Below are 24972 nucleotides of genomic sequence, written 5' to 3'. Positions count from 1 at the left end.
TTCCTTTCCTTTCCTTTCCTTTCCTTTCCTTTCCTTTCCTTTCCTTTCCTTTCCTTTTCCTTTCCTTTCCTTTCCTTTCCTTTCCTTTCCTTTCCTTTCCTTTCCTTTCCTTTCCTTTCCTTTCCTTTCCTTTCCTTTCCTTTCCTTTCCTTTCCTTTCCTTTCCTTTCCTTTCCTTTCCTTTTCCTTTCCTTTCCTTTCCTTTCCTTTCCTTTCCTTTCCTTTCCTTTCCTTTCCTTTCCTTTCCTTTCCTTTCCTTTCCTTTCCTTTCCTTTCCTTTCCTTTCCCCCCTTCCTTACCTTCTCTAGATTGCTTGCAGAGGAAACAGCATATAGAACAGTTCCATGATTTAAAATAGTTTGGATTTTTTTTTAACCTCAGAAGTTTTACCCCAGTAAAAACATATTGTTACATTGTAGAAGGTTTGTGAACTGGAATTTGAAGAATGTGCAAAAGCCTCCAAAATGGAGATATGTGCTGGTCTGTATGATTCACCATTATGGCTGGTATTAAGTTTCATAATGTAGTGGACGGACTATGACCTCATTTTATTTTATTTACTTATAATTTATTTCAAATTTACATTTTGTAGGATATTTTTATTTAATAGGCATATGTTTGCACTCCTAATTTTTGTGATTTTTTTTTTTATATACTGCTTTACGACTCTTTAAATGTGGGCTCTTGAGGCCTGTTTAATACTGTAAATTACTGTTTGTCAGTTGTTGGGATTTTCAATTTATTTTTAACATTATCTGTTTTTTTTGTGTGTCTCTAGCAATATTGCTTTATTAACCTTTTAAGTTGAAAAGAATAACTCAGAGTTGTAAAGAATAACCCAGAATGACTATGGCACAAAAAACAGATGGAAATGTATTGTGAAATTAAGCGTGTTTGCTGGGCTCATAATCATTAACTTAAAATTGCCTTTGTAATACATAGCCTTCAAAGGCCTTTCTGCAATTCTTTCTGTTTTGTCTACTTTCTTACATAGGTAAGAAAGATTTCAAACTTTTTGAGTGGGTAGGAACAGATTTTCTGATTTTCTGACAATATCTGAAATGTTTTGTACCTCTGCTTTGATAGAAAATCTCTTTTAAGTACAGCAGTGGTCCAGAGACTAATCTAACTTATGCCAATGTGAATCAGGAACAATTTCACTGCAATCAGAGAAGTTAGAGTCATTTGGTCCTACTGTAAATGAAATTAGAATCAAGCCTTAAATCTCCCCAAGTAAGTTTGTGATGACTCAAGCATTTGTTTTACTTTAAAAAAAAAAAAAGTAGTTAAAACCAATCTTAAAATGTACATTCATTTTTTGCTACTACAATAATATTAAAAACCCAGTCTGGCTCTTCTGAGGTATTGTAATGCCTGTTCCATCTATTCCCTTTTAAATGGCAACTGTGTCTGGGTGTAACACAGTGATGAACTCCTCCATTAGCTCCTTTTACCCTTAATGTCTTTCCTGCCTGTGGAACTGATCTAACTGTGCTCGTCATAATACTACACGATTAGCTTAGTAACAGTCATCAAAATGTACTGTGTGCATTAACAATGAGTGCTGTTGATCAGCATAGATTTCTAGGAGCATGGTTTGTTATTGATTAATTATAAAAAAATCAGTATTTGAGTGCAAAGGGCACACCATTTAAATTATGGTATTATACATAATAGCATGCCCAGTCATGATCTTTATGCTATTACTATATTCGTTCATAAAATTAAATGAAGAATTAACTTTAGAGATCACCGCCCACTCCTGAACTTGGACAGGGTCTCTCTCGCATGCCTTTTCCAAGTCCTGTGGTGGGCCTAAATTCATTGACCTCAACTTTTCACCCCATCTTTTATAGAATTCACTTTTGATTTTTTAAAATTATCTTACATACTGTGGTGAATGGAGATAACTGTGTATATAATTCTTTTTAATTGTCTACAATAGCTTATGCATTTTAGGACAGTTCTGGTACTCATTTACTAATGTTTAATCAATTTGTTGAATTTTCAATCCCTCCCACCGCAAGCAAGTCAGCTCCACAGAGCGCTTATTGTGCATTTGGGACATTTTTGTCATATGCTTCACTTTGTTCGTCTGTTGCCAGAGGTTCTTGTTCAGTAATGTTTTGAGAGAAATAGTAATTTTGTTGGTCTGGACTTATTAGAAAAGGAAAAAGTATAATGTTTGCACTTGAAAGAAACTGTAAGCTTTCATCTTCACATAATTGAACAAAACACTAAAAGCAACTGGGGTAAGTATTTCTTAGAATGCAGTTATATCGTTCACCTGGTTTTAAAATGTTTGCTATTTAAAATTAAAAAAAAAAAAAAGAAAAAAGTCTGTTTATTGTGACAAAAAAATAAAAAAAAAACAACAAAAAATACTGAAAGGAGAAAAAAGGAAGGAAAAAAAATAAAAAGCTTCTCTGCACTAGATGGTGGGAGCTATCTGTTCAAGACTGAGCTGTAATCACAAATGAAAAAGAACAAATCTGAAATATGTTTTCATGCATTTGCATGCGGCCATTATTTTCCAAGCTATGGAAAGGAAGAGTCTTGTTGCTGTCTGAGAAGCACTTCACACACCTCCTCTCTCTTGTTCTGAATGGTGTTTGTGTCGGTCTGCAGCTGTGTATGGTATTATGTCTTATAATCCTGAATCACTTCTATTCTATCCAATCATATCTACCATAGAAAAGTAGTTTCCAGTGAAAGTAATATGTAGTGCTTTTATGATATTTGTGTGCAATATCCCCTCTTCCACTGAGGATATTTGATGTAAAGGAAACAAACTCAGTTCCACAATAAAATACAAAAGTGGTAAAGTGGTGTTGACCTGTTTCTTGTCCTTGTCTATGCATGTATTTGTAAGTTTTCCCTATCCTTCAGTCATGACTACCTACTATACAGAACTTTTTTCAAAAGATCAGTGACTATTTAAACACTAGATAAGAACCAAACTCTATTTAGAAATTGGAAAATAAATGAAGATTACTTTTATTTCTTATGGTGTAAAACATTACTATGATGTACCATGATGTGGCTTCTTTTAGTTCTCATTTCTGTATTCCTCAGTAGCATGAGAAAACACCTCATTTTCAGTAAGTACACATTCAAGTGGCTGTGTCAGAGATGATACCCAATAAAGCTACATCAAACTGAGCCCACCCTGGTTTGAAAAGAGATCTGTTCCACACCAGAGAGCTGCAAGTTAACAAGAGTGCATTGCTTGTCTCCAGAGAACATGGACCCTTCACAACCACTGTTGCCCTGTAATCCTGGTGAGAGGGGATGGGGTCAGCTAGCATGGAGTATTTGGGAGAAGCAGGGAGTCAAGACAAAACTGTACTTTCATGCTCTCAGTTTTTTGTGTTTTTTTTTTTTTTTTTTTTTTACTTTATAGACTCTTGTCCTCTACTCCTGTTAAAGGGATGTTGTATGATCAGGCTTTCTGCTTTTGTAGCCGACTTGAGGCCATTGCCTCACATCCTATCACTTGTCACCTGAGGAAAGAAACCAACACCCTACTTGCTACAACCTCCTTTCAGATAATTGCAGAGAGCAACGAGGTCTCCCCTTAGCCTCCTTTTCTCCAGACTAAAGAGCCCCAGTTCCCTCAGCTTCGCCTCATAGGTCGTTTTCTAGTTCCTTCACCAGCTTTGTTGCCCTTCTCTCTGCGCATGCTCATGCAACTCAATATCCTTCTTGTAGTGAGGGGCCCAAGAAACCACAAAGTACTCAAGGTATGGTCTCACCAGTGCCAAGTACAAGGGGACAACCACTTCCCTTGTCCTGCCAGTCACACTATTTCTGATGCAGGCCAGGATGCCACTGGCCTTCTTGACCACCTGGGCACACTGCAGGCTCATGTTCAACTGGCTGTCAACCAGCACCCCTAGGTCCTTTTCTGCTAGGTAGCTTTCCAGACGCTTTTCCCCATGCCTATACTGCTGCATGCAGTTGTTCCTTCCTACCCTCAAGCTGATCAGGACTCCTGCCCAACTTGGTGTCATCTGCAAACTTACTGAGGGTGCACTTGACCCAGATGTTGCGGCGTGGTTGGATGGAGACCCAGGGCTGGCAATAACCAATGACAGCGGCGATTGTGAGGAGGAGGCCAACCATGGCCTTACCCCCCTTGCTGGTACCCATCTTGGTCCGTGACCTCTGGAGACACAAGCATACCCTCGACCCCAAGTTATTAGAGCCTGGGGTCCCTCCCAAAGACCTGTATTTAAATTTTCTACCATCACTAAGGCCTGCTCTGCTTGTGGCACCCGTGACAGTGCAGAATTCATATTTTTGTAATGTTTTATTATGGGCGGTACCTCTTCGTGAGGAAAGGGTAATGATAGGTGATTCATTACGTGAAGTGCCTTTCCCAACCTGTTCTGTGGTGTTTCCTGGGTGTCTCCCCCTTTTTGTTTATTTAGCAGTGTTTTCAAGGTGCGATGTGTGCGCTCAACAATGGCTTGACCCGTGGGGGAATGAGGAATGCCTGTGATGTGTCGGATACCCCAAATTTGAAAAAAGGTTTGAAGGGAGTGACTAGTATAGGCGGGGCCATTGTCGGTTTTTATTTCCTTTGGGATGCCTAACGCCATGAAAGCAACACGGAAGTGAGCCTGGATGTGGCGACTAGTTTCACCCACTGCAGCTGTCACCCAAATAGCATGAGAGAAAGTGTCTACTGATACGTGAACATATTTTAAGTGATCAAATTCTGGAAATATTATGACAAAATAATTAATTAGTTTGCATAGCAGCATTTTTTTCATTTCTTCCAAGAGCTATGCAGATATCCATTTGAGATACAAATACTAAAGTTAATATCTTATAAACATGTTAACATCTCATTACCTTTCAGTCTCTTACTTCTTTGAGTGTTTGATAAAGGAGCTCCTAATGTGGAAAAGTATGGGGAAGACTGACAGGATTAAAAAAATGAAAATATGTATAAAGATTTTTAACAATTACCCTTGACATATGCTTCATCTTGGAATCTGAACACTTTCCAAGTCATTTACTAAAGACAGTGCTCTGAAAATGAAGCACAAGGAGAATACAAGATAGATCTCTCCAAGAGATCTTAGAAATCCTAAATTTTTCGCTCAGGTTCTGAATAAAGAAGTCAAGACAAAACTCCTCAATTAATTAAAGAAAAATAAATCTCCTAACTGTAATTTAAGACACACACAGTTCATACAAAGAAATAATATTTTCTGTAAGACAAGTTGGAGTAGCTGGGAAAGGGGAATGAGCATTCTGTCGGTCCCTAATCACAGCTCTATTGGTGCAACAATTTGGTGAGGAGACTGCACCTAAAAGCTTGTCTTTCTTTCCCAGCTACATCAGCTAATCTTATTTACTTCTTTCTCCATGCTCTGTATCTTCTCTATTCTTAGGTCACTGCTAGGACAACAGCACTACTATTTGCAGCTGAAGGCAGGGAAATCTGACACAGGATATTTAAATAGAGGAAAGTGAAGCTAAAAGCCATTTGCAGGATAAATCATATAACTACTCCCTTTTCTGAGCCCTGCTTATTTATACCCCCTTTAAACATACCCCGAGATTATGAAGTTAATGGAAATGTATTCTGTGAGTACTAGTACAACACAGCACTCACAAGATCATAATTAGTTTGATGCAATACTACAGATGTAAAAGCTAGTCTCTGTGGTTTCACTCTACCATGGAATATTGCAAGCCTACTCTAAGACAGTAGGAAGTATAAAATAAAAGTGATTCATGAGTGACTCAATTTTGACCCCTTTAATTCATTTAAAACCAATAGCTTCAGGAAAAAAAGCTGGCTACAGATACAGTCCAAATGCTTAGATAATGATATTGCCCAAATGATTTGGGCAACCTGATCTAGTAGGTGGCTTCCTTGCCCATGGCAGGTGGGTTGGAACTAGATGATCTTTAAGGACCCTTCCAACCCAAACCAGTTCTATCATTCAGTGATTCTATCACAGAATTCTGCTCTCTGATCAGACCAGATGGAAGTATGGACATACTGAATTTTTGTTGAATATAAGGTTTGGCCTGTCCTGATCACAGAATCACAGAATCATCTAGGTTGGAAGAGAACTCCAAGATCACCTAGCCCAACCTCTGACCTAACACTAACAAGACCTCCACTAAACCATATCACTAAGCTCAACATCTGAACGTCTCTTAAAGACCTCCAGGAATGGTGACTCAACCACTTCCCTGGGCAGCCCATTCCAATGCCTAACAACCCTTTCAGTAAAGAAGTTCTTCCTAATATCCAACCTAAACCTCCCCTGGCACAACTTTAGCCCATTCCCCCTCGTCCTGTCACCAGGCACTTGGGAGAATAGACCAACCCCCACCTCTCTACAGCCTCCTTTAAGGTACCTATAGAGAGCGATGAGGTCTCCCCTGAGCCTCCTCTTCTCCAGGCTGAACAATCCCAGCTCCCTCAGCCGCTCCTCATAAGACTTGTTCTCCAGACCCCTCACCAGCTTCGTCGCCCTTCTCTGGACTCTCTCGAGCACCTCCATGTCCTTCTTGTAGTGAGGGGCCCAAAAGTGAACACAGTACTCGAGGTGCGGCCTCACCAGAGCCGAGTACAGGGGGACAATCACTTCCCTAGACCTGCTGGCCACACTGCTTCTGATACAAGCCAGGATGCTGTTGGCCTTCTTGGCCACCTGAGCACACTGCTGGCTCATATTCAGCTGCCTATCAACCAGTACTCCCAGGTGCTTCTCTGCCAGGCAGCTTTCCAGCCACTCTTCTCCCAGCCTGTAGCTCTGCTTGGGGTTGTTGTGCCCCAAGTGCAGGACCCGGCACTTGGCCTTGTTGAACTTCATACAGTTGGCCTCAGCCCATTGGTCCAGCCTATCCAGATCCTCCTGCAGAGCCTTCCTACCCTCGAGCAGATCAACACATGCACCTAACTTGGTGTCATCTGCAAACTTGCTGAGGGTGCACTCGATCCCCTCATCCAGATCATCGATAAAGATATTAAAGAGGACTGGCCCCAGCACTGAGCCCTGGGGGACTCCACTAGTGACCGGCCTCCAACTGGATTTTGACTCCATTCACCACAACTCTTTGGGCCTGGCTATCCAGCCAGTTTTTAACTCAACGAAGCGTATGCCAGTCCAAGCCATGAGCAGCCAGTTTCTTGAGGAGAATGTTGTGGGCAACAGTGTCAAAAGCCTTACTGAAATCAACGTAGACCACATCCACAGCCTTTCCCTCGTCCACTGAGGGCATCACCTTGTCATAGAAGGAGATCAGGTGAGTCAAGCAGGACCTGCCCTTCATAAACCCATGCTGACTGGGCCTGATCGCCTGGTTGCCCTGCAAGTGCCGCGTGATGACACTCAAGATAATCTGCTCCATGAGCTTCCCTGGCACTGAGGTCAAACTAACAGGCCTATAGTTCCCCGGGTCTACCCTCCGGCCCTTCTTGTGGATGGGCGTCACGTTTGCTAGCCGCCAGTCGACTGGGACCTCCCCTGATAGCCAGGACTGCCGATAAATGATGGAAAGCGGCTTGGCCAGCTCCTCCGCCAGTTTGCTCAGTACCCTCGGGTGGATCCCATCCGGCCCCACCAGCTTGCGTACATCCAAGTGCTGTAGCAGGTCGCCAACCATTTCCTCGTGGATAGCGAGGGCCACATCCTGCTCCCCATCCCGTTCCACCAGCTCAGGGTACTGGGTATCCAGAGAACAACTGGTTTTGCCACTAAAGACTGAGGCAAAGACGGCATTAAGCACCTCAGCCTTTTCCTCATCTCTTGTAACTAAGTTTCCTCCCGCATCCAGTAAAGGATGGAGATTCTCCTTAGTCCTCCTTTTGGTGTTGATGTATTTGTAAAAGCATTTTTTGTTGTCTTTAACGGCAGTAGCCAGATTGAGCTCCAGATGAGCTTTGGCCTTTCTAATTTTGTCCCTGCACAGCCTTGCAACATCCTTATAGTCCTCGTGAGTGGCCTGCCCTCTTTTCCAAAGATTATAAACCCTCTTTTTTCTCCTAAGCTCGAACCACAACTCTCTGTTCAGCCAGGCCGGTCTAGTTCCGCGCCAGCTTGTCTTTCGGCACGTGGGGACAGACCGCTCCTGAGCCTTTAAGATTTCCTTCTTGAAGAGTGCCCAGCCTTCCTGGACTCCTTTGCCCTTCAGAACCTCCTCCCAAGGGTCTCTGCCAACCAGTGTCCTGAACAGCTCAAAGTCAGCCCTCCGGAAGTCCAAGACAGCGGTTTTACTGATCCCCTTCCTGATTTTGCCAAGAATAGAGATCTCTACCATTTCGTGGTCACTCTGCCCAAGACAGCTCTTGACCACCACATCTCCCACCAGTCCGTCACTGTTTGTGAACAGAAGGTTTACCGGGCACCTCCCCTGGTAGGCTCTCTAACCAGCTGTGTCAGGAAGCTATCTTCCACGCTCTCCAGAAACCTCCTAGACTGCTTTCTCTGGGCTGTGTTGTGCTTCCAGGATATGTCTGGGAAGTTGAAGTCCCCCACAAAAACAAGCGCTGGTGATTTCGCAACTTTTGCCAGCTGCCTGTAGAACTCTTCATCCGTCTCCACATCCTGGTTTGGCAGTCTGTAACAGACCCCCACCAGGATACTTGCCTTGTTGGCCTTCCCTCTGATCCTAACCCATAGGGACTCAGCCTTATCATTCCCAGCCTCAAGTTCCACAACATCAAAACACTCTAATATATAGAGCCACACCACCACCCCTTCTGTGCTGCCTGTCCCTTCTGAAGTGCCTATAGCCAGACATTGCAGCACTCCAGTCATGAGAGTGGTCCCACCACCTTTCCGTGATGGCAACCAAGTCATAGCCTGCCTGCTGCACGATGGCTTCCAGCTCCTCTTGCGTGTTACTCATGCTGCGAGCATTAGTGTAGATGTACTTCAGTTGGGCCATTGCCCTCTCCCCCGGCCCTGACATTGTTCCCCCTGGCACACCTCTAAAGAGCCTTATTTCATCCCCGTCCCCCTTCTTACCTAGTTTAAAGCCCTCTCAATGAGCCCTGCCAGCTCCTGGGCTGGGATCCGTTTTCCCCTTAGAGATAGGTGGGACCCGTCTGCAGCTATCAGGCTGGGTGCCGAGTAAAGCACCCCATGGTCAAAAAACCCAAAATTTCTGTGTTGGCACCAGCCTCTGAGCCACGTGTTTATCAGGTGGGCTTTCCGTGTCCTCTTTGTACCCCTCCCTGCCACTGTAGGGGTGGACGAAAACACCACCTGTACTCCCGCTCCACCCACTAACCGTCCCGGCCCCCTAAGTCCCTTTTGATAGCCTTCAGGCTTCTCTCAGCAATATTATCACTGCCAGCCTGGACTATCAAAAGAGGATAGTAATCAGAGGGGCAAACCAGGTTGGGAAGCTTTCTGGCAACATCCCTGACCATGGCCCCAGGGAGGCAGCAGACTTCCCTATGGGTAGGGTCAGGCCGACAAATAGGGCCCTCTGTTCCCCTGAGAAGGGAGTTGCCTACGATTACCCTTCTTTTTTTCTTGGTGGAGGCAGTCTTGAGGCGTGGAGTCGACTGCCTTGCCCTAGGCATCATCCTGGGTAGACTTTCTACTTCATCCTCACCCACCAGTCTCTCAAGCTCCAAGGCCTCAAAGCTGCTGTGTACACGCACCTGGGAAGGTGGGGCTGGTGGGGGGGGGGGGGGGGGGGCGTTGCCTGCGAGGTCAAGCAGGGACCTGTCTCCATTCCTCCTCAACTCCTAGGTCCCCTCCCTCTGCTGGACAGCAACAGGGCAGGGGGGTCCATCCCCATTTGGGGTGTCTCACCCCAGTACCTCTCCTTCAGGCCTTGCAGGGAGTTGCTCCACCAGTCTATCTCCCGCTCACACTCCCTGATGGCCCTCAACCTCTCCACCTCCTCCCTGAGCTCTGCCACCAGGCGGACCAGGTCATCCACCTGCTCGCACCTCACACACACAGTATCTCTGCCTCCCTCAGATGGCAGCAACAGGCTCAGACACTCCCTGCATCCAGAGACCTGAACTGCCGCATTTTTGAGCGGGCAGTCTGGGTGGTTACAGACTTTCTAGAGAGAGCTCTCTCTGATGCATATATGCCAATTTTAACTGTGGTCTCATGATCTGTATGCATAAATACAAGAGTGTTGATTAAGGGAGACAGTGTACATTACCTTTTTCTTGCTGTAGGTTCAACTTTTTTTAGAGGTACTTTGTTTCATTTCAAAGGAAAATAAACAATCACTTGTATATTGCATTAAAAATGTCTTTAAGGTAAGGTAGTTTGTAACTTAGCTGTTTAGCATTCATCTGATGGGTGTACCTGGTAAACTGGAGCTGTTAAGATAAAGAATGATTTGGCCAAGTTCTGTAATATTTTTACCAAAGAAAGATGACTGAAGTCTTCAGTTTGGGCAAATCATATGCATTACATCGGTCTGCCATAAGTGTAAGGACCGTAGACCTCTAGGGTTTACCGTTAAAGACTGGGTCGAAACATGTTGTTGACAGTCAGGACATGTTTGGAAATCAATTTGGTGTCAGTGATCGATATAGTGAATTGTTTCACCAAGGCTTTGGTGGATTGATGGAAAAAGGCATGGGATAACCGTGCTTGCTCCAGCACCTTAGGCACTGGGGCAGTCAGGGTCATATTAGTTAGCTGGTCAGCGCGTGCGTTACCCTCTGTAAAAGTAACGGGTAACATGGTGTGGCTCTGCATGTGAATAATACAATATGGGTGCACTCGCTGCTCTACCAAAAATAACAGCTCTTTAAATTTTAGAAACAAGTTTTCCTTTGGGATATGTCTCAAATGTGCCCTCTCAATGCGCTGAGCAACACCTACAGCATATTGCGAGTTCGATACAATATTCAAAGGTACTAGGTTTTTCTTTTCTTTTCCTTTTTTTCCTTTTTTTCCCTTTTTTCTTTTTTTCCTTTTTTTCCTTTTTTCTTTTTTCTTTTTTCTTATTTTTTTCTTTTTCCCTTTTTCTTTTTTCCTTTTTTTCCTTTTTCCTTTTTTCTCTTTTTTCCTTTCTTTTTTCTTCTTTTTTTCTTTTTTCTTTTTTCCTTTTTCCTTTTTTCTTTTTTTCCTTTTCTTTTTTCTTTTTTATCTTTTTTTCCTTTATTATTTTTAGTTTTTTCTTTTTTCTTTGTTTTTTTTCCTTTTTTCTTTTTTTCTTTTATTTCTTTTATTTCTCTTTTTTCCTTTTTTTCTCTTTTTTTTTTTGTTTTGTTTTCTGGCTGCAAGGATCCCATGTCCTCGATCAGTGTATTGATTCGTCGCAAATCATGCAGTAATCTCCATTTCCCGCTCCTCTTGATAACAAACACTGGTGAATTCCATAGGCTGTTTGTCGGAACAATATGTCCTTGTTGGAGTTGTTCTTGAACCAACTCCTGCAGACTACTGCTCGGAAAAGAATCAATTGAGCAATTCTAGTTCCCTTTGTTACTGACAATGGTGGAGACGGTGTCCAAGCCATAGCTTGGATTTGTCCATTATAATCGGCATCAATTATCCCCAGCAAAACAAAAAATCCGGTCAAAGTTGCACTTGATCGTCCTAGCAGCAATACACTACAGTCATTCCCAATTGGTCCTTTGACGTTCAATGGAATTTTATGAACGTGAGTACCCCACAAGGTGGCGTGTGTTACTGTGGAGACATCCACTCCGGCACTCCCTCTGGTTCTTCCTGAGAAGGTGTCCACAGTGGTAACCGTGGCAGCGGGGCTGCAGCGCGGAACCCTGCTCCACTGTGGTACTCCATGGGCTGCAGGGGGACAGCCTGCTTCACCATGGTCCTCACCACGGGATGCAGGGGACTTCTGCTCCGGCGCCTGGAGCACCTCTCCCCCTCCTTCTTCACTGACCTTGGCGCCTGCAAGGCTGTTCCTCACTCCTCTCACTCTCCCAGCTGCTGTGAAGCGCAGCAGTTTTTTTTCCCTTATTTTTTTTTTTCCTCTTTCCTACATCTACTCTCACGGAGGCTCAAACAACATCGCTTATTGGCGTGGCTCTGGTCAGCAGTGGGGCCCTTACCTAACATGGGGCAGCTTCTAGATTCTTCTCACAGAAGCCACCCCTATGGCCCCCTGCTACCAAAACCTTGCCACGTAAACCCACTACATTCCACCCCTCGCCTCTGTGAAAAGCATATTTAAGAATAATCACAATATACTCTTACTTTACAGTCATCACAAGCTTCACAAACTTCACTTACATCAAAAAGAAAAAGAATTCCCCACACCAAAATAAACATAACAGCATCACAACACCGACGAGGTGGACAATTTACACACACACCACCCCTCGTCCCTTACCACACTAATATGAAACATATTCCTCACAATTGCTGCTTTCTTAAATTCTTCACAACTATTGCATTCATAAAAAAAAACATCCAGTCCATGTTTTGCCCGTTACTTCTCTCAACTATCATCCTTATCTCAAATTCCTTGAGCCCCATGTTGGGCGAGTAAAAAAAAATAAGTTATCATGGACTTGGGGTAGGAGGTTTGAAGAAACCAATCTTCCGGCAGTATCGGACAATAAATGGCACAGAAACTATAGTAATGCTGATTTGTACTGGAGCAAACAATTTGTGAATAGCATATGCCAACACAAATGTGCCTGTACCAGCAGCCCTTTTAGATTGCAGCGATGATTCACTGAAACCAAGTTTGAAGAGAACTGCAGTCATATCCACACCACTTGATACAGCCAGGTAGAAGATTCCTAGAGATACTAATGAAATTCCAGCGTGGAATGAAACCCCTACAGCACCATATTCTTTGAAAACTTTTTTCAGCTGCTGGGATTTATTGAGTTTGCGTTCACTGCTGAGATCTGTGGCTGCCTTTTCAGGGGATCCACCCACATCCTTGGCCGAGCTGCCGGCAGCTCGCAGCGCCAGCAGAGGGGCCGGCGGGCTGAGGGGGGGCCGACCCGGGGGGGGGCGGGGGAGGCAGCAGCGGCGGCGGCGGCGGGCGGCGGCGAGCGGGGGCCCGCGAGGCGGTGGGCCCGGGCGCAGCAGCAGGCGGAACATGGTAGCGCCCGGTCCGTGCGGGCGGGCGCTCAAACCGGAGAAACGCAGCAGCCGGCGGCGGGGCGGGCGGGCGGGCGGATGCCCGGAGCTGACAACGGGGCGGGCGGCGGCGATGGCGGCGCTGATGGCCGCAATGGCATCGAGCGCAGAGTGGCCGCCATGGGTTGGGATATTGTCTCTGCTTCTATTCCGAAGTCTATCAGGTTTGCTTTCTCTGGCGGTACGCAGTCACCACTTTTTATTTCACCCGCCTGCGTAGCCTGAGCGGCCGTTGTCTGTTATAAATTACTCTTTTAGCCAGAAAGAATTAGTTTATTGAGTAAGCGATCAGCAAGCAAAACAGCGCTGGGCGGCCGGGGAGTCCATGCTCCTCCAAATGGCGCGCGCCCCCCCCCCCCCTTTCGCAGTCCCCTTTTATCATCGAGTTCTTCCGGGGTTACGTAGCCCCCCTTCCTGGTACTGCGGCTGCGTCGACTGTTGCTAGGGGGTCGTCTCCGGTCCCTCTGGTGGTCGCGCGGATGAAGGCAGTAGTTTTCCTCTGCTTGGTATGTGGTGTTTTCCCCTCCTTAATTGGTCATGTTGGTTTGTCTTAAGATAGGGCAGTGGGTTATTGGTTTTGCAATTATATTGTTTACACAAAGTTCTCTCAATCTTCTGTCCGAGACAGCAACAGGCAGGGTGCCTCAAGGTTCTTACCGCCACCTGGGTGACTCCCTTTGTTCCTTCTTAATATAGCCATGGGAAATAATGAACAAACATGCTTTATACATCACATTGTCTGTACCCTTTTTTCCGCTTGCCATGATCTCAGTGTCTCAGTTGCTAAGCGCCAGGTCGTCATCACCTCAGCAGCTGTTGTATCTCCCCGTGAGGCAGCGTCCCATATAGTTGTCCCAGCATTTTCCCAAGTTTTTAAATCAAACACCGCCGAAGCTGGGGCCCCATTCTTTTGCAAAAATTTCAACAATAGTTTTATATTAAACGTGTTATAAATGACTGAGTCCCAAATAGGATTACAATCAGAGTTTACAATTTATTAAACGAATAGAGGCAAGCAAACAGCGCTGGGTGCGCCGGGAGTCTCTGCTCCACCGGGACGCACACCTGTTACGTAAGGCAGCTGGTTTTTATACTCCTAGGCTAATACATATTCATTACTACTTCTAGAAGAGGCAGGGTTATTATAATTGGTTTCCCAAATCCGATGTCGCCTGCTTATCAGTCTCTGTTACTTTCTCAGGGGCCGCTCGAACAGGGAGACAGGAAGGCTCATATTTTCCTCCTTATCTAGTGGTCCAGGGAGACAGGGAGACAGGAAGGCTCTTATTCTTCCTCCTTATCTAGTGGTCTCTTGGCCGGCTATCAGAAGTTACTGCACATCCGTGCAAAGTCAGCAGTTTTTCTCCGAAGAAATCCCTTTGTTCTTTTCTCGCCTAAACCCAGGCCTCAATGTTAACCCTTCAAAACCCCTTAGTGGCACGAATTGCTGGACCATTTCTTACAATTCCTCCCTTTTTTTTTTTTTTTAATCATCAATTCGTGTCTCTCCTTCAACCTTTGTCAGTAACAATTGGATTTCATCAGTCAGTTCTCGGGGTGTCCACTTCTTAAGCATCATTATCGACACGTCACCTTTTCTCTCCACTGAAGTCATCACAAATTGGGTGCTATTTATTACTCGCCGTATCAACAACGTAAAGCAAGGTATCATACAAGGTATAAACAATAATGTCATTACACCACATAAAAATAAAAACAGCATCCTTTTAACCCATGGTTCACCAGGCAACCATGAAAAGAAATCCCAATCCATACCCTTCCGAGTTTGTACTGGGACGTGGGCTAGCTTTCTAATTTCCTTTGTTATCTGCTTGACCACTTTTCCATTATCATCAATCTGTAGACAACAATTAGAATCGTTCAGTTTTCCACATACTCCCCCTTCTTCTGCTAGTAAATAGTCTAAGACCATTCTATGTTGGAATATAGCATTTCTCATTTGAGTGGATTGGTCAGCCAAAAGATCCAAGGCTGTCGCTGTTTGATTTGTTACAACTTCGAGGATAGCTTGCAACCTAATTATTCGGTTCAAATTATAAATAGGTTCTCGGGCTCCTGATATCAACTCATTTGAGTTCCAGGTGGCTGGCCCATAATGCTGTATGATTCTTTCAGGAGGCCATTCATCCTTTCCCCATTTTTGGGCACTATCCCCGGATAAGGAAGTATCAATAGATCGTTTTACTCTGTTCAGGTCATCATATAATCTTATTCCTAAATGATTTCCTTGTGTTTGTGACAATAAAAAGAACAAGGGTCTTATGTACCCCCCATAGCATATTCCCGACCAGTTTCCAGGTAGCCTCTTGTAAGCATGTTTGCCACACACCCAATAATGTCCCTTTAGGGCCCACGTCCCGTTTGGAAAATGACCATCCCATCCATCTTTACCCTTTGGGGCGTGATAATACAGAGTGTCCTTGTTACCGAGTGGTCCTGTTACAATGTCTGCCCCGTTTGTACTCGTATATGCACGCTTCCAAGCTCCCACGTTGGGTTTCCACTTACAGTCACAATTCAGTTCCCTTTGGCGACCTGTCATATTATAAGCCTTTTTCGCCGTCCAATCTTGAGAGTGTGGGAAGCGCCTTCAATCATGGGGTTGGGCCCGCTTTCAGAGCTTGTGTTACCATTCAGCCCTTCAGGGTGATCCAGCTCCTGGAAAAACTAATCACAATTTTATTATGGGTTTAAAAGGTTCTCATGTTATTTTTCTCAGGACAAACTGATCTTGGTGTAGGAGAAGTCCGGTCGAGGCACTCTCACTCGGCGGTCAATACCCATAGGGGTTGCCTCCCTCGGTAGACCATACACGCCGCAGTGGAGGGTCCTACCCCGGTCTTGCCTTCTCCCTTTCCTCCCTTCAGCCTTGTCCTCTTTATCCAGTGCCCTTAATTCATGCAGAACCTCATTGCTGGGATATCAGTTCCTCTTTAGTCTCAGTTTCAGTTCCCCAGGAGTGGACTCAACCCTCCAGGCTTCGGTAGTTATTGGTCCTTTTATTCTGGATGCGTGGGTCCAACCCCTTCTTGCTGTTCTCACAGCTGTTTCAGTAGTAAGTAAAACAAGGTACAGTCCCTCCCATCGGGGGTTCAATGATTCTTCTCTCCAGGTTTTTATTAAGACCTTGTCTCCTGGTTGTATTTTATGAATAGCAAATCCTAAAGGTGGTGTCTGAGTCATCATCCCAATTTATCTTATCTCCTGTAATCTCCTTCCAATGGTAATTATGTATTTCTGGATACTATGATCCTCAACTACATTGTTCCCTAGGGGCATCCCTTGAGAATAAGGCATACCATATAACATTTCATATGATGATAATCCAGTCTCACTGTGTGGTTTAGTTCTTATGTTTAAAAGTGCCAATGGTAAGCATTTCGTCCAGGGCAGCTGTGTCTCGATCATTAACTTAGCCAATTGTTGTTTTATTGTTTGATTCATCCTTTCTACTTTCCCTGAGCTTTGTGGGTGCCACGGAGTGTGGTATTCCCACTGAATACCTTTCAAGGGGTACATCCTTCAAATCTTTGTGGCTGGCTTATGTTCGATTATTTCCACACAATTGTGTTCCAACGGTCCTTCTTCTGGAACGGTTCCTAGAAATACTGCTGGATATAACAGGTTAGTCGTTTTCAAGGTTATGTCATCTTGTTCAGTTAGGATTGCCTGATATTTCATCATCCGGCTGGGTGATAACCAGTGCCCCCCCCCTTTGTTCCAAAACGGTTGTTACCATATGTGGTCCAAAAACTTCAATACGTTTTCCCATTTGAAGGCAAATAATTTTCTACTATCTTTATCAAGAGGTATGCAAAAGAAGGCATCCTTTAAATCTATCACGGTAAACCATTTATATTTCTCTTTCACAGATGTTAACAATGTGTAAGGATTAGCTACTACCGGGTGAATATCCTTTGTTATTTCATTTACTGCTCTAAGATCTTGTACAGATCTATACTCGCCATTCGGCTTCTTTACTGGAAAAATTGGAGTATTGTATTCCGATTTACATTCTTCCAGAATCTGATATTTGAGAAATTTGTCAATAATTTTCACTATTCCCGTGCCTAGCTTCTATCTTAAGTGGATATTGTTTGATTCAAACAGGTTTGGCTCCTTCCTTTAATTCCACCTTTACCAGTTGTGCCAGTTTCGACTTCCCTGGTACATCTGTTTCCCGTACTGTTGCTATAACTGCATTTTCTACTTCTCTTGGAATATTAACAAAGGGTTTATCTTTGATCATTAGGATTTGGCCTACTTTGGACTCAGGTACCTTCATTATTAATTCTCCATCCTCAAAGGTTATTGTTGCATCTAATTTGGCTAATAGATCCCGTCCCAAGAGTGGCATCGGGCATTCTGGTACATACTAAAATTTATGGGTTAGTTCCTCACCCCCAAAACGCAAATCAAGGGGTCGTAAGAATGACCATTCTTCCTCTTTCCCTGTGGCTCCAATTATTGTAGTTGTCTTAGTTCCTAATCGTCCTTTTAAACTATTTAACACTGAATATGTTGCTCCTATTACATTTACAGCCTAATTAACACAGAGAAAGAAGCTCCCATAACCAACAAAAATTCAAGCCTGTCTTCGTTTCCTAGCTTTATTTCAACTAGTGGACCTGCTAGGGTAGATGCCCCAGGTCCCCATCATTCCTGACTGTTGTTTGTCCTGCAGCCTAAGACAATTTCTTTCTGATATCAGGGGCTGATTGCCCTGGAAAGAGGTTAGCCAGTTGCCTCTCTCTCTCTCTTTTTTTTTTTTTTTTTTTTTTTTTTTTTCAAAGCCAGGTCCATTTTTTTTTTTTTTTTCATTGCATTTCAAAGTTGGTCCAGAAATTCAAAAATTCCTTAAATTCCATAGGGGTTTCTTTTGGACCTTGTTGGAACAGATTCTCAATTCCCAATAGCCAATTTAACCAGATTTTAGTATTTACATAATTTCCGGGGTGATTAGGGTCTCAGTGAGGGGGTCGGTCAGGGGAATGCAATCGTTGAAAGTTCCCTGAGCGGTCCCATTGGCAATCTGAGCTCACACACGAACTCAGGTTGTTTCAAAAGTTAGCTGCTTTTCTGTTTCCACGACAACTCTCTCGGACCCATCACGGTCCCCCTGCCCCAGAGGGCTCACACCGCGATTTAGAGATCTCAGCCTCGGGTTGAGGCGGAACTATTAACATTCCTACATCCTCTTCCCCTGCTCATTCAACTTCAAACAGCTCTGTTAAATACTACATGCCACACAACCTTTAACACCTTCAACAACCCTTTTAACACTTCCTTTATCTTTCTCCAGCCCGTACTTTTCTAATGCCAACACCAAAGGCTCAGTCAGGGGCCAACTTAGTTCCAAACCTTTTCCCTCCAACATGCTGAAACAACATATCACTATACAACATTTCATCCTATTTTCCTTCTCTCCTCAAAAACATTAATTGCAAGACACTGTTATAGTCGATTGATCCATAAAGTGGCCATTTAGTTTATATAGTGGCCACCATTGATTGCAATACTTAGTGAAAGTCCTCTTGCTTTCTGTGCCCCCATTTCTAACAATATCCTTCCAATGTGCCAATATGCACCCAAGGAGGCTTTTTTTTTTTTTTTTTTTTTTTTTTTTTTTAGGACGTCTTTGTTTTGGATTTTCCCCTTTTCCTTGATTTCCCATTCCCTTTTATTTATTTATATTAGTTACTGTCCCTTGTTTCAATTTCCACACAAACCTTTTTATTGCAGGTTTTTACTATCTTTTCCTAATCTTCTTCCCAAATGTCCCAATTCTCTGGGATTAAACTCTTCTTTCCACATACAAACTTTACTATTTCAGATTATTAATGAGCCCCATTCCAATCATAAATCCGCAGGACTTCGGAAAAAACACCTGAAGCACTCAGCCTTCTGTCTTCTAGACAAACAATAACACCTTTTCCACAAAGTTTACATTTCAATAAGACCGAATTTCAAGCCAAATGCTAATTTTTCTCATGCACTTTGTTAGTAAGCCTACACAAAACAAGGAATCACTCCTGTGTATCCGTCAAGATGGGGGTTTAAAAAGGTATTGAGGCCTAAATAAATTCGCTCTCCCCCTTCTTACCAAATTCCCAGGGCTCAGGCCCGAACCACCAAAGAAGTGACTCTCCGTTCTACCACTTTGATAATCAGTCAGCCCCGCTCCCCCGATACTTGGGAAACTGACCGAACACCACCGCGAATATACCCAAACTTCTAAACTGTTACTTAGATAATGCTCCCACCTTCCTCCTTGACACAGTCAAAACATTTAAGAACAAAACAGGATTACAAGATGCACCACCGGGGGTGGATTGTTAGGATATAGAGGTGGTAGGTTATCCAATGACTCCCATTCATCATCTTTTTCTTTTTCCTTTTTTTTTTTTTTATTTTTTATTTTTTTGTTCTCTTCTTCGTCAAACTTCTCGTCTGCTTTCAGTGTAAATATTGAGGCTGGAAAAGGACGTGAGATCCTGATCCATAATCCTGCATAATCACTTTCCTCCTGGCTAAAAGGTTCCTTTGAGTTAACATGTAGATTTAAAGCCTGGCAAACCCAGTCTTCAAAAGATCCGAAAATAGGCCAAAAGACATGTGGTCTTAAAGGCTCCTTTGGCCATTCTATCATACAATACTGAATCATTTTTACTTTGCTTTTTCCTTTTCTGGGGCCCCTATCGTTCCAATTTCTAATCATTATCCCTAATGGACTTTCTGGTGGTATGTCTGGTAATTTGCTCCCTTTTCTCTGGTCCCGGGTCTTCAATTTTGTCTGACCCATCTAGGAATTTTACTGTGGCAATTCCTACAGCCCTTGGTTGCCTTAGTGAGAGTGTCTTGCAGGGGGTTTAGGACCTATCACCCACCCACGAATCCTATAGGAATCGCTTCGGTCCTTCACCGGCCAAGTCCCTCGCGGGAGATTGGAACCGCGGTTAGAAGACCTCCACAATCGCTTCGGAACTACGTTCCGTCTCAATCACACTCTCACACACACAGGCAACCGAATCCCACCCAACCGAACGGTATACACATTAAATACTTACGACTCCGTCGTCTTCGTTCGGATCTTCGCGCGCAGAATTACGGGCAAAATATAGTGCTGCAGCCGGCAAAGGGAGCTCATAAAAAAATCTAAATCTTTGCTTGCCCTTATTCAGGTTCAGGATGGTGTTAGCCCTGACCTGACTCGAACAGGAGCCACCAAATGGTGGGGGCGCCCCTCCTAGATCAAGTCAGAATTCAGGAACCAAGACCCTCCCGGACGAGCCCCCAATTGTTATAAATGACTGAGTCCCAAATAGGATTACAATCAGAGTTTACAATTTATTAAACGAATAGAGGCAAGCAAACAGCGCTGGGTGCGCCGGGAGTCTCTGCTCCACCGGGACGCACACCTGTTACGTAAGGCAGCTGGTTTTTATACTCCTAGGCTAATACATATTCATTACTACTTCTAGAAGAGGCAGGGTTATTATAATTGGTTTCCCAAATCCGATGTCGCCTGCTTATCAGTCTCTGTTACTTTCTCAGGGGCCGCTCGAACAGGGAGACAGGGAGGCTCATATTTTCCTCCTTATCTAGTGGTCCAGGGAGACAGGGAGACAGGAAGGCTCTTATTCTTCCTCCTTATCTAGTGGTCTCTTGGCCGGCTATCAGAAGTTACTGCACATCCGTGCAAAGTCAGCAGTTTTTCTCCGAAGAAATCCCTTTGTTCTTTTCTCGCCTAAACCCAGGCCTCAATGTTAACCCTTCAAAACCCCTTAGTGGCACGAATTGCTGGACCATTTCTTACAATTGCATCATATTTCACTCCCCTTTTTGTTAGTAGTTGCATTAATAGTTTTACTATAACCTCTTCTTCTACTGTGAGGTTAGCTCCCACGATCAACGCTCAGCCGCTCACCTGTCCTCCAGGTGATGTCCCAGGGTTGAAGCTGCAGTCCAGCTGCGAGCTTGACTTGTTCGGCTGGGTTCCTTTTGGACGCTCGTGCAGCGCTGCTCCTCCCCTATCACGTCGGGGTCATCATTTGAAGGGATGAAAGACATGGACTCCTGATAGCTCTTGAACAGGAGACGTTTATTGCCATTTTTCACCACTACATATACTTTCCCCATAGCCCCATGCTCTGTCCACGCGCCCAAATCTGTCATACAATTGGTTAGATGGACAGACATGCGCCTCGAGCCAGCCAGCAATTGGCCACTGCCCAAAGCTCATCTGTAGCCAATTTACTTTATCTCAACCTTGCTCAAGTTTTTGTTTCTACCTCTTGTTTCCTCATTATCTCTAATTCAGGGACGTGTGAAACAGTGCAAAGTCACCTGCGAATTCCTTTCCCACTCTCCTTCACAAACACTCTCCTCCCCTGCTCCAGCGTGGGGTCCCTCCCACAGGATACAGTCCTTCCCTAACTGATACTACATGGATCAGTTCCCACAAGCAGCAGCTCTTAAAGAACTGCTCCAAATATGGCTCCATACCACAAAGTCCATCCTTCAGGAGCAAACCGATCCAACATGGGTTCCCCACGGGCAGCAGCTCCTGCCAGTTCACCTGCTCCTGCGTGGACTCCTCTCCATGGGCTATAGGTATGGCCCAGAGTCTGCTCCGTCAGGGGTTCTCCACAGGCTGCAGCCTCGTTCAGGTCAGATCTACTTGCTCCACCATAGGCTCATCCACAGGATGAAGCATGGAAATTTGCTCCACTGTGGTTCACCATGGACTACAGGGGACAGCCTGCTCCACCACTGTCCTCTCCAAAGGTCGCAGGGGAACCTCAGCTCCGGCGCCTGGAGCACCTCTTCCCCCTCCTTCTTCACTGACCTTGGTGTCTGCAGGGCTGTTGCTCATTCCTTGCCCTCCCAGCTGCTGTTGTGCAGCAGTTTCTTTTTTCCCCCTTTAATAAATATACTCTCACAGAGGTGCAAACAACATGTCTTATTGGCTCAGCTCTGGCCAGTGGTGGGTTCCTTTTGGAACCGGCTGAAAAAAACTGGCTCTTATCTAACAATGGAGCGGCTTCTGGACTCTTCTCACAGAGACCACCCCTGCAGCCCCCTGCTACCAAAACCTTGCCACGTAAACCCAATACACCCTGTCATCGCCATTGTTCAGATCTAGACAATTAAAACACTCCCTAACATACAGGTTTACCCCCCCTACACACACACACACCTCTCCTTCCTATCCTAATCCTTCTGATTTCCCCTTGGATTATAAGGGCTCCATTCTGCTCCCTGCCTCTGTCTTCCAGATCCATGGGCTGGGTACCCTCAGAAAAATTAGTCTTACTATTAAAGACTGAAGCAAAGAAGGCATTAAGTACCTCAGCCTTTTCCTCATCTCCTGCCACTATGTTTCCTCCTGTATCCAATAAAGGATGGAGGTTCTCCTTAGTCCTCCTTTTTGTGAGAAACAAAGTTGTGTTTTTGCAGCAGAGAATAACTTTTCTGTATTCCAAGGTAGTTGTGTAGTCATAATAAGGAGAAATGCTAAGTAGATAAGTGGACAGTAGAAGGCCTCACTGTTCCAAAATAAGGTAGAAGCTTGAGAAAAACAGGACGAGCAGTGTGAGAACAGTAAAACAAAGATCACAAGTTCTCAAAACATAAGAAAGGAGAAATTAAAGGGTTGAAAAAAAGAGAAATTGTACATTGATGTTATAGAGGAGCGTCGAGTAGCTTGTGAACCTGTAGTACTCATCCAGTGAGGAAACAGGGAAGGTGATCAAGCATCAGGTAATAGAGAATAAAAGGTTATGATTTGTTTACTAAAATGCGCTCCTGATTGACAAGACGCCTGCCATTCCAATCGCGAATAAAATAGCTTCACAGAAGATCCTGTCTGAAGAATATCATTTGAGATTTTTCTCACAATTTGGGGGCTCGTCCGGGATCTTGTCACCTGCTGAAGATTTCTTGCCACCACAGACAAGAAGGTGCACCCCGCTGATTTCAGCGGTCCCATCGGGGATGGTGGGTCATCTCGGTACGGCTGGCAAAAGACCGAGACTGTTAATCTGAAGACAGGCTCTGCGAAGCTCTGGGGAGAAGGGAGGCCAGCACAAACATACACAGACACAGCCCACATATAGTCCAGCCCGGACCGGGAACAGGCACGGGGATTACTGCTGATAACCCGGACCAGGAAGCCGTGCACGGCTGTGTTTTCCTTTGGACTTCGTGACTCCTAATTCCTTAAAAACCTCTTTCTCTTAAAACTTTTTACTTCTTTACGTTTTGGGTAGGGGTAGCTCAACAGTTCCCTGAATCCTCTCTGGATTTATTCTTCATTCCCCCTCAGACACTAGATGCCCTAAATATTTGACTTCTCTTTGTATGAATTTTAATTTATTTTCCAATACTTTCAAGCCCTGTTTTCCCAGAAAGTCGAATAGCTTGTCAGTGGCTTCCTTCACAGCTGTTTTCGCCTGTCCTGACAATAAAAGATCATCCACATATTGTAACACTAACACCTCCTTTGGAGGTTGGAATTACTCCAAAATTTGTTCTAGAACTTGCCCAAATAAATTGGTGGCCCTGTAAACCCCTGAAGTAAAATCGTCCATCTGTATTGCTGCTTCCGCCCCATTTCAGGGTCTTTCCACTCAAAGGCAAATATATCTTTGCTCTCAGGGTCTGAGAGCACCCCATTAATAACACCATTATTCTAGCCTAACAATTTACTATTTGAATGCCCATTTTCATTATCAACACCTTTCCCAACAAGTTAGTCCCTGCCTCAGGTACATACAGTAATTGCCCAGTGATCATTCTATCCCTAGTCTCAGCTTGGTATCCCCCAAAGGTGGCACTGTTATCCCAGTCCCTTCTACCCCCATCACATTTAGGGTTTCATTAGTTAATTTAAGCCTTGATACTTTACAGGCCAGTAATGACCTAGCTGCCCCAGTGTATTGGGTTCACATGGCAAGGTTCTGGTAGCAGGGAGGGGGCTGCAGTGGTAGTCCCTGTGAGAAGAATCCAGCAGCTGCCCCATGTTAGATAAGGGCCAGTTTCAGCTGGCTCCAAAGGGGCCCACCACTGTCCAGAGCCAAGCCATGAGCAATGCAGTTTAAATCTCTATCACAGCACATCCAAGAGAAGGAAAAAACTGCTGCACAACAGCAGCTGGGAGAGTGAGGAGTGAGAAACCTCCCTGCAGACACCAAGGTCAGTGCAGAGGAGGGGGACTGCAGTGCAGAGATGCTCCAGGTGCCGGAGCCGAAGCCCCCCTGCGGCCCACAGAGAGGCCCCTGGTGGGGAAGGCAGACCCCCGCAGCCCATGGTGTACTATGGCAGAGCAGATCTCCACGCTGCAGCCCATTCAGGAGCAGCCCAGGAAGGTCAGCACCCTATGAGAGGGACCCCACACCAGAGCAGCTCCCAAAGAGCCTGTTTTTTGCTGCCCGTGGAGGAACCCACACAGGACCAGCCCAGGAAGGTTGGCACCCCACAACAGAGCAGGGAGAAGAGTGACCGTGAAGGAGCAGTGGAAACGAAGCACCACGGACTGACTGCAGCCCCCACTCCCGGCCCCCCCGTGCCACTCAGGGCAGGGAAGAGGTGGAAGAAGGTGGATGGGGGAAGGTGCCCCCAGCTTGTTTCTCTTTTTCTCACCGCTCCAGCCTGTCAGCAATAGGTAATAAATTTCATTAATCTTCCTATTCGAAGTCTGTTTTGCCAGTAATGATAATTGTAGAGTGATCCCCATTGTGGTACACCGGAGGAACCCTTGAGGTACGCCTTTTCATTTATCAGGGAACTAGCTTTCTGAGAAGCCCCGACTCCCCTACTCTGAATTTATAACAGCAATCTCTCCTCCTTCTTCCACTCCGGATACTCCT

At 44.8% G+C, this 24972-nt stretch overlaps 1 long non-coding RNA gene across 1 annotated transcript; it reads right to left on the bottom strand.

Annotated features, from left to right (window-relative positions):
- Window positions 1-2710: 2710 nt before the first annotated feature.
- Window positions 2711-21813, bottom strand: LOC136789490 (uncharacterized). Its single transcript, XR_010828218.1, has 3 exons — window positions 21681-21813; window positions 21030-21187; window positions 2711-4164 (listed from the first exon to the last, which is right to left on the bottom strand). It is a non-coding gene; the product is annotated as an uncharacterized lncRNA (long non-coding RNA).
- Between the last annotated feature and the right edge of the window lie 3159 nt (window positions 21814-24972).

This window comes from Anser cygnoides, unplaced genomic scaffold, assembly GCF_040182565.1.
Source record: "Anser cygnoides isolate HZ-2024a breed goose unplaced genomic scaffold, Taihu_goose_T2T_genome scaffold_51_1, whole genome shotgun sequence".
In the NCBI taxonomy this organism is placed as follows: Eukaryota; Metazoa; Chordata; class Aves; order Anseriformes; family Anatidae; genus Anser; species Anser cygnoides.
This window is presented reverse-complemented; position numbering and strand designations above follow the sequence as displayed.